Below are 20831 nucleotides of genomic sequence, written 5' to 3'. Positions count from 1 at the left end.
AACCGCCTCTACCACTTATAATTTTTAGAGGTGGTTATAACCGGATTAATGAAAATTTAATAGCTATTGAGGCGGTTATAACCGCCTCTACTACAATAAATTTTTAGAGGCGGTTATAACCGCCTCTATAGCTATTAAGCCACTTAATAGCTATAACCGCTTCTATAACTATTGATGAAAACTTAATAGTTATAGAGGCGGTTATAACCGCCTCTACTCTTGTTATTAAAAACCGCTTCTGTAGATAAAACTTACCCCAACACCGACTTGATACAAGGCGGTTTAGAGGCGGGTAAAAAACCAACGCTACACCTATAGAGGCGGTTATAACCACCTCTATAGGGCTTGAAAACTGCCTCAAAAACACTTTTTTTGTGCAGTGTTAATCCTATATATGACCAAGTCTTAATTCTTCCACTACACAAGCACTTACTTCGCTAACACATAGCAGCTTTTAATCAAAGCTAAGCATGCAAAAGAGGAGGAATGCTCTGTTCATTGTAGAAGAAATTAGCAGGATCAACTTCACCCTTAACAAGAGCCAACCTTAAGAAGTTACTCTTGAAGTACTTGTGACCCCACACCTCAGCCATGAAATAGCTTGTGTTTCTTCCTTCATTCATCCCTAAATCCAAATCTCTATAGTTCAAGTATGCACGCCTGGGGTTCTTTGAGACGTAAGGAGTCATTTGATTATATAAATTTCTAACCCAGTTCAAGTTTTCTTCAGCCTCACCCTCATCGGCCCATGCCACAAGATAAAGGATGTTGAATAGACTCCCCTTCCTATGAGGAAATGGTGTCTGGAACTCCGGAATCTCAGCCATCTTCCCGCCATATGGTTCAAAATAAATGGCTGCTCTGTCAACTTGCAGTAAACTATTACACAAGTTGTTCAATTCAGGTCTTGGAAGAGGATTCACTGCATAGTCAGACTTAGCTTTGAAATTAGCCTTTTGTTGGAAGCTCCTATCGAGAAGGATTTCAATAGAGGAATTAATAGGATAAAGGGCAAAGGATAAGACTGACTGAATCCAACTCATCTCATTCAAATCACTCGCTTTCACTCCCAACTCAGGAAACCTATTGTTCATCACCGCAGAGCCTCATTGGACTTCCCTAAATCATGACCCATTGAAGAAAAACTTCGCTCCTTTGGTACCGTTTCATTAGAGTTTGCATCACGGTCTCAATGAACAATTCCTCCGGGAGATTATGTGACGTCTTTCGCCACTTGTCAATGATATCTCGTAAGGTTTGTAAAAATTTCATTTTCTTCAACTTTGACTGGTTGATCGAGCTCATTGGTGAGCGGGCCCCCATTGTTTGTCTCTTTGCCCTTAAAAACCCGGATCTTGATGAGTGAATTATTGGCTTGTGGTGTTTTTGTTTAGTTTTAAGGGGAGCAACTCAAGCTTGCTTGCTTGCTGATTGGCATCTTCAGAGGTCGAAATTCCAGCTTTTTCTTCTCTTAAAGCTTGGAGTTGGAGGGAGATTCTCTTCACCGGCGGATCCTCGGAGAGATTAGAGGTAGGTGAATCCATGTTTTTTGTAGTTGTCTTGATGTTTGTTCTAGTTTGGCAAGCCATGAACATCTCTGTCCATGCTTGTGTAATTTTAAGGCATTGATTTGGTTGTTTTGTTCACATATTCACTTATGCATGAATATCTCGATAGGTGTTGTATTTCATTCTTCTTGTAAGCATGCAATCATTGTATAGTTTATTATTTATACTTGTGTAGGTGCTCTCGAAAAATGCTCTGTAAGCATGTTATCTTAGTCTAATTTATATATTAATTGATACAATTATGTAAACCCCGACATCCTGCAAACATGCTTCTTGTTTAGTCTAATTTAAATATATATATATATATATATATATATATATATATATATATATTTGTGCATGTATATTCAGAAGTCTTGGTGTATGTAATTAAGTCACCATGAGATTTTTTTTTCTTTTTAGTTTTTTTAATTTGTTGTCGGTTGGTGAATCTTATTTGTTTAATTACTGGCTTTGACCATGCTTAGCAGATGTTTAGTTAACATGTTGCCTCTAATGATTAAATTGATGTGAACTTGTATTGTATGCATGCCACCATGTTTAGATGTTCATGTATATTTTGAAATATGCATAAGCATTCTGAAACTTTGGTTGGGGGATTAACAACATGAATCTTGTGTCCTGCTATGCTTAATGGTAATTGTGTTCTTTATCTATGTTTAACCCATCCACCTTGTAAGCATAGCATCTTTTAAGCATGCTTTTAGTTTAGTTGGTATATGTGTATATATTAATGCATGATGTTCTGAAACTATATATTATATTTGTGTGTTTAAATATTGATGCAAGATGTTCTGGTTTATTACCATAGAATATGGAAATATATATATATATATATATATGTTTATATATTTAATTATTTATTTTCTCTGAATTTCATTTTGGTGATTAGGGTAGGTATTTGGCTGGTTTCATGTTATTTAAAGCCTGTTATTTTAAAGCATGGTTTAAATGCTTGGTTTTGTTAAGTTATTTTGCATTATTAAGTTAAGTGGTAATGTCGATGTTCTAAAATTAGATTATTATCTTCTTTTCATATTCATTCTTTGGGTATTAGTTGTAAGTTTAGGCCCGGTCTAAAGTTGTAATCTAAGTATAGTTCTGTCTGGGTAGATCCATACCGGGCTGTGGTTCGCGGGACTTGGTGAACCCAACTCTGTAGCTCGGAGCCAGGTAGGCTCTCGCACTATATAATTCCGTATTTCTGGCAATAATTATTATTTAATTATTGCATTGTTTGATAATTTTATTTATTTGCGTGGTAATTATGTTTATTTATTTATTTTCTTATTTGCATTATTTATTCAGTAATTCCTCTGTCTGTATTCCGTATTTTCTGCGGTTTTTAGTACATCTCCATTTCTGGCTCGCCCAGCTAGGAGGAGTAAGTCCTAGCCATGTCCACATGTTTTCTGTAGTAGCGCTACCCCCCGACTACGGTCGAAGATCCGGCTACGGCTGTTGATATTCTGTTCTGTTCCGACTTCATAGTCGAAGATCCGACCTCGTCTTTCGTTGATTTGCTATTAGCCATGGAGATGTATTTCGCGTGTTTTTCGTGTTTTTTTGGATTATTCCAAAGATTCTGCGTATTTTTCAGTATTCCGTATGAAGCATAAGCTATTATTCCGCAATATCTCGCTATACCGTTGTTTTTTTCGCGATCCCACTGGGCCCTTGTGGCTCATGCACTCTGTATTCTGCTTTTCGCAGGAGAAGATCAAGTTTAGGTCCCAGGGGGTGTCGAGAGTCGTATTGTCTCAGCGTTATCGATGATCTTGTTATTACCGCCGTGAGTGTAAGACTTGTATTCGATTGTATTTGTAATTTCTGAACTGTTAGGGTTGTATTTGTATTCGTAGAGGGTCGCTAAAGTCCGTACTTGTAGTATTTTAAATTTCCAGTATCCTATTTGTGCTTTTGTGTTTTGTTCATATCTGCTTGTTAGGGTTGACTCTGAACAGGTTTTTAGCTGAGGCCTTGCACCCAGTGGGGCTCAGTCCCATTGGATGTGGCCGATCTGTCCGCGGGCCCGGCTATGGGGCTGGGACGTGACAATATCTATTGCACCATCCTGTAATGACTTGCCGACATTGAACATGGTAACAGTTTGAGGGACTGGAACTAACCTCAACTTCCATAAAAGAACAACACAAAAGCTCACAGCTCCACCACCTCTCACAGCCCAGAAGAGATCCTCTCCCATGGAATCTTTGCCCAATATCCGGCCATGCACGTCCACAAGTCTTACATCCAAGACATTGTCAGCGGCGAGTCCGTACTTCCTGACAAGAGTTCCAACGCCACCGGCACCTATCTGACCGCCGACGCCAACAGTGGGGCAAGTGCCAGCCGGGAATCCAAGTGTTGTGCTTTGGTTGGCTATTTGGTAGTATACGTCGCCCAAAGTTGCACCGGCCTGGACCAACGCCGTGCGATGCTCTACATCAACGGTCACTTTTCGGTAGTCGGTGAGGTCTAGAATCATGAAAGATTGGTTGTCCACAGTTCGGTAAGAGAGTCCTTCCAAATCATGGCCACCACTCCGAACTCTAAGGGAAAGAGAATAGTTTTTACAACAGAGGACAGATGCTTGGACATGGGATTCCTGAGTTGGTGTGAAGATGAGTAGGGGTTTTGGTGTTTGTGGGGTGGTGAACCTGATGTTTGAAATGGAGGAGAGGAGAACGGTGGAGTAGGAAGTGGTGTTTGGGAAGTAGAGTAGTTCGGAGATGTTATTTGGTAAGGTTTTGCTTTGGAGGCATTGGACGAATTGTTCAGTGGTGAATGAATGGCAAGTTGTTCCGAAGGAGATGGAGATGAGGCATAAGAGAAGGAGAGGAGTTGCAGAGCTTGAAGCCATTGGTGCATGGAATGAGAATTTTTGCTTGTTATTTATAGGCTTAGCTAATCGCTTGCCTTATTGAAATTTTAATTTTTTGTGTTTTTGTAAATTGGTTAAATTAGTCATATTCAAGCATAGGCATTAATTAAATAGATGAACTTGTACGATTAGCATCTCCCGAAAAATTAGAAAATTGTATAATTAATGGTTGGAAGTCACATCACAGTGTATTCACAAAACAACGAAGATCAAGTAGAGAAGAAAGAATTTCACACTGATATATATATATATCTGTGTGTGTGCCCGCGCCTGGTTTGAGACTATACTACTTTTATATCGACGTGTCAAGAAAGATCTTTGATATTTTTTTCAAGACAATTCTTTTTAAGAAATCCTAATACATGTTGAAGATAAATTTTAAATGATTTTAAATTAGTTTGAATAAGTAAAATCCAAAACGCATTGGACTTATACATTTAAGAAAATAATAATAATAATAATAAAATTAGTGTGAGATAAACAATTCAGTATAAGTAAAAATATCAAAATATATTCTACAATATTCATCCAAACTTTAGTGATCCAATAATTTATTTCAATTAGCAACATAATAAGATAACGGTGTTTTAATGGTTTAGGATTTAAATTCTGATTTGTTCATATTTTATAAAAAGATAATAATAAATTATTTATTAAATTTGGTTTCTGATCAAATTACTCTTGGCAAAAAAAATTTAAATAAAATAGGTAAACACTAATTTATTAAATAAAACTATTTCACAAGATTATTTATGGCTAATATTTCATTAAAAATAAAAAAAATGAAGAAATTAAAAATTAATTTACTTTTGAAGTTTTTTTTTTTTTTTTGGCAATGTTCAAAGTAATTTCAAGCACATACTTTTTATTATTAAATTTCAATCACATATGGGAAAACAGTTATTTTTCAACCTCTGGCACATAAGTCAACTGTATTAGTGCACAAGTAGTATGGTGGTAAAGCTAAGCTCAATAATACATTATAGAATATGAAAAGAGATTACATGCCATTCATGGAGATGATTTCAATGAGATTTATTCAAATACATTACATTTTTATTAATAATTTTTTTAAGTGATATATTCGCTGGATCCCATAAAGACCTATATAGTAACAGTGGTTTTTCATATTTTTCTTGAATAATAATTAATAAGGAGAAGAAAAATACATGTTTTCCCATTTTAATAAATTCATAATTTATCGATTTTATTAAATAAAATAAAATGAAAAACCGTTACCCATAATTTTTTCAATATATATATATATATATTTTCAAAGGATACCACTAATTTTCTATTAATTTACTATACTTGGGATGATTATCCCTCTAAACAAGATAATGAAGTGTACCTTACTCTAGATTGAATTTCATACTTCATCGAAAGATTATTATCAATAAGTTTAAAATGAAATCACAGAATCAAGCCAAATCCCAAAAGTCATATGGTAATTTATCCACTTCATAAAAGAAAAAAATCATACAACCAAAAGTAGTTAATCATCCATAACAGTCAAACTTTGAGATTAAGCCGTTAATAACGAAAAATACATAAGAAGCAACAGCGCATTTCCATGATACAAGTAGCGTGTAATCTAATCAAATGAAATAAGAATAAAACTGATCCAGCAAGATAATTGTACATACTCTTAAAGTCAATCATTCCCTAAATATCTCCCTTCCAAAACTCTCATTTCGAGGGGACAATTGCTTGGTCAATTTTTTGTAAAGATAAATTTGAGCAGTTGACCTTATATATCTTTTTATATTTTATTAATGATAGTTCATTAATAGTAATTTATATATATAGTATATTATTACCTATGTGTTGCTAATAATATATATAATAATTAATTAATTAACATGTTGCTACTAATAAAAATAGTATATTGGTTTATTCAACACAGATAAATATTAATATAATCACACACACACACACACACATATATATATATATATATATATCTAATATTAATAATTACTAGTAATATTATATAGTAATGACGTTAAGAGTGATGACCATGAATCCTATAATTTTTGAACTAAAATGAAACATTTTCATAAAAGTCAAACTCGAACCAATTATCATATAATATATGAGTTATTAATTAATATACGAGTATTATAATATTTCTAGGCATTTTCCTCTCAGTGACCTCCTTCCCAAAGAAGCTATGTCCAGGTCGATGATATAATAGTTTTGTAGGCTTGAGTTTTCGTTAACATTTATAGTTTTCTGTCTTTGGCATAATTATTGCTGCTGTTGGACAGTTATTGCTGGTTCCTTCATAGATTTGTAGCTGCTATCCCTTACATCAGAATATCATGTTTCAAAGTGATTTAAGTACAGATTATCCACGGAGTTGCAACCTATTCGATCAGCTTGTCTTCCCTCAATTAGATGAGATAGCTTAAGCGAAACTCATAGGTCATTGTTTAAAGATTGATCACTGTAAAATTGAATATAACCCGATGGTGCCATTCAACGCAATCGGGTTGGTCATTGTGAAAATACATGATGAACGTATGGAAGAATGACACACATTGCAGGCTGTGTTTCATTTTCCTATAGATTGCAAGATTGATCTACATTATTATTCTACCTCATATTTTTTCCGTACATGATCCTATGCCATGGGAGTAAATTTTCTGGTAAAGGACTCCAATATCAAGGTGGGAGCTTACTTTACCAAGTTCAAAGGATTTTTAAAATTATCAGCGGCCCACAAATCTATTTCGATGGCGTTTCGGGGACCTACAGTTGAAATCTATTTACTAAAATACACATTATAGGACGTGGACTTCAAACATGTCGCATACGGTTTGGTTTGTAAGACTATGTGTTGTAACAATTTGTCTTTATCTACCTTGAACCCCTTACGATTGTTGTCCGGCGAGTCATACAGCGACTGAGCATTTAGTTTATGTGTACCATGTAGTAATGATGATTGTCGTCAATTAAAGAAGATCAAGGCCATTGGACCTTATGTTTTGGAAGTCGGGTGCAGCAATACCTGTGAAGAGCGTTTGAGCATAAGTATGTATCAATTTCAGAGGCCATGCTTAAGTTACAAGATTCTTCGTCCGTTAAATTCAATACTAAACCTGTCTAACTTGTATATGGCGCTGCGCGACCATATGTAATAAATACATATAAACTATAATATGTGTTTCCATTATCTTGTTCTTTTAAATAAATGACATGTTTGACTGCTACATATATGTCTTGCAAGAATATTCCTTATTTGGTATTTACATACATTTCAATATATTTATACATACGGTCATTACATTGCTATCTGATTACATCTTTACATATATCCCAGCCGGCTATTTAAACCAATTTGAACACATGTGTTCTATATACCATCCCACGTACAATACAGGAGTATAGCATTTTTCAGTGTATAGGAGTATTGATGCAGCGGTATACTCGAGACCTTTGATTCGCTCACGAGTACCCGATAACAAGCTTCCAACACCTGTTGATCAAAGATATCCAAGAATTGGGAAAGAGAGTAAAATCTTATTACTCAAGGAAATAAGGATTACAAAACTGATTTTCTCTTACCCGTAGGCTTACATTAAATAGGCGAAAATAACACTAAGAAAGGAGATAATTTGAAAATTTACCAAAAATAGTAAATTCTCAAATATCAGCAAGAAAATAAAGATCTAACAAAATAAAGATTATTGCCACAAACGGCCCTCAAATCAGAGATTTCTATCATAAAATATAACGAATCAATTATTACTAAAAATGACAAAATTAGGGTTTTCGAGGCCTAAACGATGGAATTTGGCCAAATTTTGGTATGACTCACCCACAAGCTTGTGACTTTTGTTCCTTGTCCTGTTTCCCATCAAATAGACCCGGCACAACTATAAAATCTCATCGCCCGCCAAATTACCGAAATACCCTTGTGTCGTACTTCTCCATGTACGCACATGCCATGTCGTCTATGCGCCCGTCATCATTCTCCCCAGGATGGAGAGAATTCGCCCTCAAATTGTCGTTGTCGGAAGAGTTACCATAATAGGGTATCAAGTGCTTGACATTGAAGACATCAGCCGTACGGATGTGGCTCGGGAGCTGAAGCCGGTATGCATTGGAATTGATCTTCTCAATAACCTCGACGGGCCCAATTTTCTTATCCTTAAGCTTGTTGTACTCTCCAGTTGGAAAACGCTCCTTGGACAACACAGCCCACACAAAGTCTCCAACCTCAAACTCAACATGGCGGTGCTGCTGGTCTGCATGTTGTTTGTAACGTGTGTTGGAGGTGTTCAAGTTGTCGAGAACGGTCTTGTGAATGTTCTGTAAGGTCGTTACAAAGTCAGCCGCTTTCCTATGGACCCGAGTCTTCGCTGGTAGGGGAATAGTGTCGAGGGAGCCCCGTACTTCTGTTTGTAGCATGGTTGTGAGCAAATTCTGCCTGACTCAATCTCACATCCCACCCTTTAGGATAATCCCCCACAAGACAACGAAGCAAGTTACCCAGTGAGCGGTTAACGACTTCAGTTTGTCCATCTGTCTGAGGGTGATAGGCACTGCTAAGGTTGAGTCGAGTGTTCACCATCTTCCACACTTCGCCAAAAGCGGCTAAGAAACCGTGTATCTCGATCGGAGACAATTAAGGATAGTAGGCCGTGGAGGCAGTAGACATCACGGAAGAATAGCTGGGCCACATTGACAGCATCCGTCGTCTTCTTGCAGAGAATGAAGTGCACCATCTTGAAAAAACGGTCTACCACTACAAAGATAGAGTTGTTACCACGTTGAGTACACGGTAAACCCAGCACAAAGTCCATACTAATGTCCATCCATGGCTGAGAAGGTACTGGCAATGGCATATAGAGCCCAGCATTGGTTGCGTCATCTTTGGAGATCTGGCATATTCGGCATTATTGAACAAACTTTTCAACATCCTTACGCATGCCTGGCCAGAAGTAGGAAGCCTGAATCAACTGGAGCATCCTATCCCTCCCCACATGGCTGTCACCGTGCAACTCTTTGACAATTTGCACCCGTAAACTGTAATCTGGAACACAGAGTTGGTTTCCCCGGAACAAGAAACCATCATGGAGTAGGAAATCCGTCCGTTTTGCAGCCTGTACATCTAGGAGGATCTCCGAGAAATATGGGCCAGTCACAAATAAATCATGAAAAGAGTCAAAACCAGGTACCTCGACTCACAATGTGACTAAAAGGTTGCTTAGCCTACTGAGTTCGTCCGCCACACGATTAGAGACCCCTGCTTTGTGCTTCACAGCAAAGGTAAACTCATCTAGAAAGTTCACCCATCGTCCATGGCGAGCTGACACCTTTTTTTTGTTGATGTATATGTCGTAGGGCGGTGTGGTCTGTGTATAGAATGAACTCCCGATGGATGAGGTAATGCCTCCAGCGCTTGATAGCTTGCACCACAGCATAAAACTCAACGTCGTAGGTGCTATAATTCAAGTATACGCTCGGAAGCTTCTCACTGAAAAATGCAACAGGCCACCCTTGTTGAATCAGGACACCCCCAATGCCCATCTTGGATGCGTCTGTGTGAAGCTCAAATGGATGGGCGAAGTCAGGAAGTGCCAAGATAGGGGCAGTGGTCAAGCGTTCCTTCATCAATCGGAAAGCAACCTCGGCGTCGGCGGTCCATGTAAATTTGTTGTCCTTCATGCACTCAGTCAACGGTGCCATGATGCTGCTAAAGTTAGCGATGAACCGCCGATAGAAGGATGCAAGGCCGTGGAAGCTTCGCACCTCGGTGATAGTTGTTGGAGTTAGCCAATCTTGTATCGCCTTGATCTTGGCCTCGTCCACTTGTATACCTTCCCCTGAAACAACATAACCCAAAAACAATACCATGGGTGTGAAGAAAACACATTTTTTCTTTGCCACATAGAACTGTTGGGATTGAAGAGTGGTGAGGACATCTCGAACATGTACAAGATGCGTCTTCTCATCGGGGCTGTAAATGAGGATGTCATCGAAATACACGACCACAAATTTGCCAATGAATGGACGCAAAATTTTGTTCATGACCCTCATGAATGTGCTAGGGGCATTGGAAAGCCCAAAAGGCATCACCATCCACTCGTACAAACCTTCACGGTCTTGAATGCTGTCTTCCACTAGTCACCAGGCCGCACGCGAATCTGGTGATACCCGCTCTTCAAGTCTAGGAGCGTGAACACCGTAGCCCCGCTAATCTGGTCAAGCAGATCATCTAATCTAGGAATATGGAATCTATACTTGATAATGATTTTGTTGATGACCCGACTATCCACACATATGCGCCAAGTGCCATTTTTGTTTGGTATCAATAAAGCGTGGTCCGCGCATGGGCTCATGCTCTCACGGATATGTCATTTCGCCAATAGTTCTTCTACTTGACACCTTAGTTCTTCATGCTCCCTCGGGCTCATCCGATAGTGTGTTCGGTTTGGTAAGACAGAGCCAGGCTGGAGCTCTATCTGATGCTGTATGTCCCGCAGGGTGGAAGTCCCCCCGGTAAATCATCAGGGAAGACTTCTTGGAACTCGTTAAGTAAAGGAAGAATGATCTCTGGTATTTCCAGCATCTCCAAGCCTTAGGTGACTGTCTTCCCGAGCAAGAAAAAAGCAGTTCCTGAATCCTGTAACTTTCTCCCGAATGGCGCATAGGACAACAGGATGGTGTTGGAAGCGTTTGGTGCTTCCATTGGCTTGTTGGGCACCAACACTATCTTCATACCGCTATAGACAAAGCTATAAGAGTTTGCGCGGCCATCTTATGTCATCTTCCGATCGTATTGCTAAGGCCTGCCTAACAATAAATGACATGCATCCATAGGCACAACGTCACACCATATTTCATCTCTGTACTTCGGGCCAATTGAGAAGGCGATCAAAGCGCGCTTGCTAACCATAAGCTCGTCACCTCGCTTGAGCCAAGCCAGCTTATACGGCGTCAGGTGTCGCTCAGTGGAGATATTCAGCTTCTGTACTACTTCATCAGAGATAATGTTCTCACAACTACCTGCATCAATCACAAACTTGCATACCTTTCCAAGGATAGTATAGGTGGACTGGAAGATGTTAGATCACCGCCAATCATCTTCAGTAGCCTTGGGTGTCAAGCAGGATCTTCATACGACCAAGGTCGTACCAATGTCACCTTCAACAATCTTCTCATCAAGGACATCTTCGTCAAATACAGGGAGAAAAATGTCTCCCGTATCCTCTTCTTCTTCGGCAAGCATAACTCTCTTCCCTGCATTTTTGCAATTCGCTTGACGATGCCCTTTTTCTCCATAACTGAAACACTGAATGTTGCTATTGGTTCCCCTGGTCACGGTAGGTCCTGTAGAACGCTCCGCAGTAATACCCCCTCGGGCTGGCCTACCCGTAGGAAAGGGAATCAGACGACCTCCTCCATGTGTTCCCCCAGAACTTAATGGGACTGAACGCCGTTGTTGCCGCTTAATAATCAAAGCTTGCTGATGGGCTGCCGAGATGGAGATTGGGTCGAACAGGTTGACGGTCTCCTGGATCTGGGTCCGCAAGCCACCAATGTACCTCACCACCAATTGATCAGTTGATTCTTGAACTTCGTTCCGAGCTAGCAACTGATAGAACTCCGTGGTGTACTCCTCCACGGTACGTGCTCCTTGTCGTAGATTATACAATCTACTGAAAATCACGCGCTGGTAATTATGGGGTAAGAAATTAGAGCGCATGTGCTTCTTCATCTTCTCCCAGGAGTTGATCTTGTCCTTTCCTAACCTGCTACGGTTGAGCTTCAGTTGTTGCCACCATGCGGTTGCGTGCCCACGCAGCCGCGTCGCCACTAGCGCCACTCTTCTATCATCCAGGACTCCCTTGAATTCCAATATCTCTTCGACAGTGGTCAGCCAGTCAAGGAACTCCTCCGCTTGTAGTCCACCATGGAATTCTGGAATATCGACGCGTATGCCAGATTCCCAACGCCTATCTTTACCGCGGTGGTGTCGAGTGTCACCCCCACAATCTTACCCTCCTCGTCGCCCTGCTAAAGCGATGTCTGCAAAGTAGCCATTGTCTTCCTTCATGGTGTCGTCGCTCCCACTTTCAGAGACACGCCCTTGATTGACGCTACCCAACATTTGGGTACGTAAACCGTTCAGTCAACTCCTCCATCATCTGCTCCACCCGACGGTCTAAGAGTCGGCCAACGCGCTGCTCATCTCCTCCATATTTTGCATAGGATGACCAGCACCTCGTCCTCACGGTGGCATGATCGATTCGGCTCTGGTACTAAACTGATGCAGCGGTATACTCGAGACCGTTGATTCGCTCATGAATACCCGGTAACAAGCTTCCAACACCTGTTGATCAAAGATATCCAAGAATTGGGAAAGAGAGTAAAATCTTATTACTCAAGGAAATAAGGATTACAAAACTAATTTTCTCTTACCCGTAGGCTTACATTAAATAGGCGAAAATAACACTAAGAAAGGAGATAATTCGAAAATTTATCAAAAATAGTAAATTCTCAAATATCAGCAAGAAAATAAAGATCCAACAAAATAAAGACTATTGCCACAAACGGCCCTCAAATCAGAGATTTCTATTCTAAGATATAATGAAATCAATTATTACTAAAAATGGCAAAATTAGGGTTTTCGATGCCTAAACGATGGAATTTGGCCAAATTTTGGTATGACTTACGAGTTTGTGGGACACAAACTGGTGATTTTTCTTCCTTGACCAGTTTCCCATCAAATACACCCAGTATAACCATAAAATCTCGTCGCTCACCAAATTACCGAAATGCCCTTGCGTCGTACTTCTCCATATACGCACATGCCACGTCGTCTATGCGCCCGTCATCATGTATTGACCTGATTTTGAATCCATCTCATCACGGAAAACTGACCATACTGGATACCTCCATGGCATTTTCATATAACGTTGTAAATCTTCGATGTAGATAGAACCAACCTCGTTGATTATAATCTTCTTCTTGCATATGATTGAGAACCTGGTCCTTAGGGATGACTTGATGAGCGCATCCGCTTGGTAATTATTGTTAAGGTCAAATATGTCTTTGAATTCCGGAAGGATCGTTCCCTGTGGTCTTTTATCTCTCACAGCAAAAAATCCAACCACATGTTGAAGTGCGTATGTTGGCTTCCCATCAACAGCCATCATATTTTTCTCTGGCAATTTAAGCACTTTCACACTTCGTGTTATATACATGGATTTAACTTTATCACAGACTTTTCCCTCTGGTCTTCCCTAGCCCCAACAGATGGTAAACTTAAGTAGGTTACTGGTTTCTCGCCTGGTTTAATGATATTTATGCCAAAATTAATTTATTCTGTAATATACTTACTCTTCGTACGTGGTTGTTGTGTCTCCATGTTATACCTTATATTAATATACCGAGAGTCCTGATGCCTATCTTGGCTAGATTGTTTGTATGCATATCTCTTCCTATTATACATTGTATTGTACCTGAACCTGATGTTCGCATACCTATTCCTGTAATGCATGTTCATGTTAGGGAATGACATTTTGCATCTTATTAATCAATGAAGGTTTGCCATTTATATGCATATAAATTTCACACTATTTCGTGATGTGTGTTGTACGCTTCTGGTTACTCTATTATTACTAATTAGTAACCTAGTAGCCTATAATATGTATTTTATTATTCGAACAGTTAGATATCATTATTTTATTTTTCTATCTCCGAAACTTCAAAGGTTACCACGTGACTGTACTGCATATACAGGGACCCCATACGTGCATTTAGAGAATATTTACAAAGTCAACAATTGGTGGGACCCACATCGATTTTTAATATGGACTGGCATATAGGCGCCAACTTTAATTTGAATAACCCAATCATAGCTCGCCACATAGCAGTACGGACGGGGCGGCCATCCTCCAATGAATCTTTTAACTCCTTTTCTACTTCTCTCTCATTTAGATAAATAATATTTTAGATTTTTTTTTTTATATTTTAAATGCTTATCAATTAATTTATAAGATTGTGCAAGTGTTTTACCGAAATTGCAAAATGACTATAAGATTGTTGAATTTTGACTACAACGTACTATCATAAAAATCACTTTTAAAGAAATAAGTCATGTTTGGATTGGATTTTGTACTATAAGCATAAGGATTTCTCATTAATTGTATTGATATTCAATGGTAGGGACTTTTTTTTTTCTTTTAGGTGGCGTTTGGTTAAATGTAATTCTAAATATAGTAGATTTTCAGTTACAGTGTAACTGGAAATACTTAGTTTTCAAAATACAGTGTAATCTAATCTTGTGTTTGGTTGGGTGTAATTGGAATTACTGTATTATAAGATTTTTTTTTGTTTATTTAGAAGGATTTGTAAATCTAGAATTGGAAAACACGTGTATAAGTGTATGTATATCAGTATATATATATATGTGTGTGTGTGTGTGTATGAATATATTCATATATATATATATACATATACATATGAGTATATGTATATGCAAATATACTATGCATAGGCATATGTATACATGTGTGTATATGCATATGAATATATGTATATACATAGAAGTGTATATATATGTATGTATGTATTTGTAAACATACCTATGTATGTTTATATAAAATATATATGTATGTATATGTATATATATGTGTATAAGTATATTTTGTGTGTGTATATGTATATGCATTCATGTATGTGTATGTGTATATATTTCTGTATATGTATATGTGTATATATATATATATATATATATGCATATACATTAATATATATATATATATATACATCACTTAAAGATTTTCAACTCCCGGGATTTCGACTTACGCTCAATTTGAGCGTAAAACCAAATCTCTTATTGGATTTACATGGGTTTTTACAATTCTGTGAAATAAATACTAGATTTCTAAAAACCAAGTAACTCAAGTTATATGTAACTCCAAATTCCTCCAAACAAACACGACCTTAATGTCAAAAATGATTACTTGTAAAATTAGCGTGCCACATGTTTTCCACCATTAGTTTGAAAATTAAGTACATTTTATAATAATTCATTTTTAGAATTCACTAATCGTATATAGTATTATATTAATTTTTCTCTAAAATAATAAGTTGTCACATTTAGATCAAGCGCAATGCCTAGATATAAACAGGCAAAAACTTTGACGATGTCTATCAATTAACTACAATTAATAGGACACTACATGATGCACACACTTGATACCTCAATGTTCATTATCTAAATTCCCTTGCTCTTAGGCTACCTTGATTGATTCAACATAAAAACAATCAAGAGATTAATGGAATATTCAAAGTTCCATGGTTTGATTGTAATTAAATAGTGTGAACACAAACAAAGTACACTAGAAATGAGACATAGAGATTATTAAAGTATATATATATATATCATTAGATATTTTTGGTTTGTTGGGATAAATTAAATTGTGGTTTCATGGCCACAAAATGACCACAATCATTCTTGAAAGGGCCACCTATTAATTAGTATTATTAGTGCAAAGTCTTCCAAGTTAGCCCAAAATCAATGAGAATCATCCACCTCATTAGACAACCAAATCATGCAAAAACTTAAATATCTCTGTCTCATTAGATTATTTTGGTTTGTTGGGATAAATTAAATTGTAGTTTCTTGGCCACAAAATGACCACAATCATTCTTGAAAGAGCCACCTATTAATTAGTATTATGAGTGCAAAGTCTTCCAAGTTAGCCCAAAATCAATGAGAATCATCCACCTCATTAGACAACCAAATCATGCAAAAACTTAAATAACAAGATGCAAATCTCATCCCCTAATCATGGATGCAAGTCAGAAGTTCTTTGTGTATGCGTGTTCCATGACACATCTCTTCAATATATATAAATATATCCATATTTCTACATATTTGCTTTATGTAAAAATAATAATAATAAATAGTTATGGAAGTGCCATCAGTTCTTGCAGTGCGTATGATATATAATGTGCTTCTTGTTATCAAAGCAACGTGTATAAGCAAAAAGATTTATATATATATAATTATTTAGACAGAAAAAGATGAGTGGAACAATTCTACATTGGAAAAAAGAGATCTTTATCATTCAAAAATTTGTGTTTGGATTTCAATGCAAAAAGTCAAATTGATATGTATATATGTATATATATAAATGCCAAATTAGATGGTACATGCATCTAAAAGTATGGTAACTTATTTGATTGTTCATGTAATTATTTAGACAAAAAAAAAAAAGAAAAAACCAAATGAAGGATTTGGAGAACATATCTACATTGGAAAAGGAAAGTTTTATCATTCAAAAGGACTCTGATCAAGATGACATGTCCTAAAACAATTCTACCTTGAAAATTTCAAATTAACTCTTTTTTTTATTATTTTAATTTTATAAGACACGTGTGATCTTTGATCCTCAACTATTTGTCATAATTGGTAATAATTATTATATATAAGTAACAATGTCAACTCATATGAATGATTTCATTAGTTTCCATCTCCTCTTAAATTTTGACTATACGCATTTATAGATTTTAGCAGTCTTATTTATTTATTTTATCTACATCTCATCTATATCAAAATTTAGCTATTCCTTAATTATAAACAACATATTAAAATCATGTTCAAACACCTATATAGCATATCGTCATAATTATGGGAATGCATACAAAATAAATTATGTTCATATAAATTATTTTAATTACTTGTACACTCAAAAAATACAAAAGGCTTTTTTGTTTAAATCTACCCTGAATGCTGTGAGCCCCACCCATTAATCAATTATAGCCATTGCTTTTATTTTTAATCCTAGCCGTTGGTTTTACTTTTAACCCTAACCGACTCTTCACCTTCTTCGGTTTTAGGTCACCCTTAAAAATAAGGGGAGAGAGACACTTGCCTCATCTTTTCCTCTCCCTAGTGGTGTCGGCGGCGAGGATGGGAGAAAGGTCTCGTCATTTTGGATCTCGTTTCTCTGTTATTTTTGAGGTAAGGTTCTGAGTTATTTTTGTTTTTTGCTCTTTCTTATGCTTGTTTGTGATGTGTTACTAGTTAGGGTTAGGGTTTGGTGAGAATTGATTTGATTTTAATTTGAGGATAAAATTCAGAAATTTCCTGTTAGCAGAGTGGAGATCCCTAATTTATTTGGATGATCTAGATATAGAATTTGGAAGATATCAGAATAGAAAAATTGTAGATCGAGGTCTTGTTTAGCTTGTTGATAAATTTCAGAATTTTTTGGAGTATTTTTCTGTAAATTATAAATTTTTAGATGCAGGTGACGCGGACAGGATTTCTGTTCAGCCATTGAGCAGGTTTTGATTAATTTCATAGTTGTAAGTTCTGATTTGGATTTATATTTATATAAGAAAGTTATAAAGGACTATTGTATATTTGTCTCTAAAAAATTTCAGAATTTTTAGCCTTGTAAATTGTGAGATATGATCAGAGATTTCTATAGGTGTACTCAATAATATTTCTGCAGAAAACATAAAGATTGCTTAGACAATTTGATGGTCTTTTACATGGAATTTGGAGAAGAGTAATATAAAAAAGTTATATAATTTGATGTTTTCTAGATACCTGTAAAAATGTAGATTCTTTGGATGAGTCGTTTAAAAGTTATAGCATTATTAGTGTAGTTGTGCCCAATGATATTACTGTGCAGAATCTGAAGTTTGTTTGGTGTTTCTCATGGTCTTAGATGTTGTATCTGGTATAGCATAAAATAAGAAAGTGATGCATTACTGAGCTATCTGACTGCATGTAAAATATTATTGTTTTTGAAAATTTATATTGAGAGATATTCATATTTGAAAGGAATACGTCTGAATTACAAGCCTGCAATAATAGTTGAGTATTCAATTGAATGTTATAAATTGTGTAGTATTCTAAGTTGTGTGAATTTCCGATATGTCATAGTGTTAGGTATCTATTTTTCCCAGAATTTTGAAATTTGTGATTTGGAAAAGTGTATGTGAAGTTATGAGGGTTTTACTACTCATTGATCGATCATGTTGGAATTATTGATATGGCTTTTAGAGTGGGTAATTGCTATTGTACCCTCGCAATAATCAATATTTGAGAGTGTAGAATAATAGTTGAACTTTTTGCATTTGTACCCTCCTAAAAATCTTTTTGTTTAATACTATTGATTGTTAGCCTCGATTTGTTATTTGAAAGATAATAGGATCTCTTCCCAAATATAGGACATGCCAAAGGTGTAAGGTTTGGGAGTATGTTTGGGCGTTAATCAGGTAAGTATCCCACATATAAATCCTATTATATGTATATACTTGGAAATTCTAGTTTTGTGAAGTTTTGAAATTTTTGAGAAAAATATTGATTATTTTGATTTATGTTTGAATTATTTATTTATTATTATTTTCAGAATTACTTTAAATTATTTGAAATTTTGAGTTAGTGATATTTTATTTTGGATTAGAATTATTTGAAAGGTTTGAATATCTATTTAAACTCAGATTATTTGAGTTCTAAAGTTTAGACAGTTTATCTAAATATGTATTACTTCAATTCTGAATTTCAGATATCTTTTAGTTAATTTCTGATTAATTATTATTATTATTATTATTTTTAAATTATTTCATGTTTAGATTAAAATAACTGGTTTATTTTGATATGATAAAAATGGGATCACGCGATTGCAAATAAATTGCATTTTGCCCAATATGAATTCTGATAATTTATTGTTTTGTGAACATGCAATATTTTGACACAGTACTCATAGTCCCCAAATTAATTTTGCAATAACCCTGTCACTGGGGGTTAAACACTGACCGTGTCGACATGTACTTTGATATAGAAACTATAGTTTCCCACCGCTTTCCGTCGGTGAAGAATAACGGCCTCTGATAAATCTGGCTCGGGTCACCGAGGGTATACTTATGAGTTCTGATATTCTGGTTGGGCCACCGAGGATAAATATATGACTTCTATTATTTTGTTTTGGCAATAGTTGTTTGGGGGACCTATATGCTTGGTTTTGACATCTGTGTTTATTTGAAATAAATTTGATTTCTGATTTTGATTTTGATAATTTATGATTTTTGTAAATGATCCCTATAATTTTTTAGTGGGTGCTTACTGGGCTGTCAAGCTCATAATCTGTTGTTTAATTTTTTTTCAGATCAGGAGTTTAATAGATCACCGCTTAAGAATCGGGTTTTGAAGCCTTGCACGCATACTGGGTCTCGGTCTTGTAGGTGTGCGACCGTTTGTCAACGCACCTGGTCTGGTGGGCCGGGTTTAGGGCGTGACAAATGCCATACGTCTTCCTATAACTATCATAAACTAAAATAATCAACCCTTGCATGCACGAATAATAAATGGCGCACGTGGTATATACATACGTCATACGTACATTGCATGCATTGTGATCTCTGTAAATGATTACTGTTACTCATGATTTTAGCATTGAAGTTTAATAAAGTTAAGTTTGGGAATACACACACACAACACACTGTGTGCTTGGAGGCTAGCTTCACGTTTGGTGTTCCATTGAGCCAGTAGGCGGCGCCGACTAGTTTGCCATTTGAGTTAGGTTTGGTTGGTACCCTACTATGCATGCCCGTCTTTCTTTATTTCAAGCCATCATCAAAATATGTGCATGCAAATCAAAATCAACTTTTACAACTTAAATCTTATCTTTTAAGCTCTTGTCTATATATATATATATATTTTTTTTTTTGGTCTTCTTAGCTTAGGTTTTCTTTGTAGCTTAGATTTTCTTTGTAAAAAAAATAAATCAAAATCAACTTTTATAACTAAAAGCTAGTTTATATGACAATTCATGATTGTCAAGAAGTTTGACAATTTTATCGTGCAAGAACATTCGAGTTTATTTAAATTATTATTGTTAATATATTTACGTGGGCATTAGCTATCATATTATTCTAGATATTAATTCTAAATGGGCCCAATTCAATCAATGCTCAGCTTTTAGTTGGTTGCCTAGATATCTCAATTTTCAATTTTGCGAGTCTTGAATTGCTAACTTTAATACCTCGTTAGATGGATTTTGATACCAGAGAACTCTAATTAGTTTTTTTTTTCAAAATTAATAATTTATTGCAATAGTCAATTAAAAGTAAAGCACACAAATACAAGATGATTTAAATAAAAAAAGAAAAAAGAAATTTAGCAAACAAGATGTGTCATTTAGTGAGCATGTTAGACTTCCACCAATATTTGTCTCCATTGGTTCCATGTTGATGTAGAACCAAAAAGGAACAGCCAAAGCTTGGAATTAGGGGTGTAATCAATCGAGCTCGAATCGAGCAGTAGCGAGCTCAAGCTCGAGCTCGATTGAAAATTTGGTACTAGATACTCGGCTCGAGCTCAACCGAGTATTCATTTTACA

General features: G+C 36.3%; 2 long non-coding RNA genes and 1 pseudogene across 2 annotated transcripts; 2 read left to right on the top strand and 1 right to left on the bottom strand.

The window, feature by feature from the left end:
- Positions 1 to 464: 464 nt before the first annotated feature.
- LOC120251449 lies at positions 465 to 4431 on the bottom strand (annotated as a pseudogene).
- LOC120251898 lies at positions 1405 to 3298 on the top strand. Its single transcript, XR_005533518.1, has 3 exons — positions 1405 to 1530; positions 2682 to 2741; positions 3282 to 3298. It is a non-coding gene; the product is annotated as an uncharacterized LOC120251898 (long non-coding RNA).
- A 12940-nt stretch (positions 4432 to 17371) lies between the features above and the next one.
- LOC120251085 lies at positions 17372 to 19904 on the top strand. The gene is made up of 3 exons (XR_005533352.1): positions 17372 to 17440; positions 18661 to 18708; positions 19599 to 19904. It is a non-coding gene; the product is annotated as an uncharacterized LOC120251085 (long non-coding RNA).
- The last annotated feature ends 927 nt before the right edge of the window (positions 19905 to 20831 follow it).

Source organism: Dioscorea cayenensis, chromosome 20 (assembly GCF_009730915.1).
Source record: "Dioscorea cayenensis subsp. rotundata cultivar TDr96_F1 chromosome 20, TDr96_F1_v2_PseudoChromosome.rev07_lg8_w22 25.fasta, whole genome shotgun sequence".
Lineage (NCBI taxonomy): Eukaryota > Viridiplantae > Streptophyta > Magnoliopsida > Dioscoreales > Dioscoreaceae > Dioscorea > Dioscorea cayenensis.
This window is presented reverse-complemented; position numbering and strand designations above follow the sequence as displayed.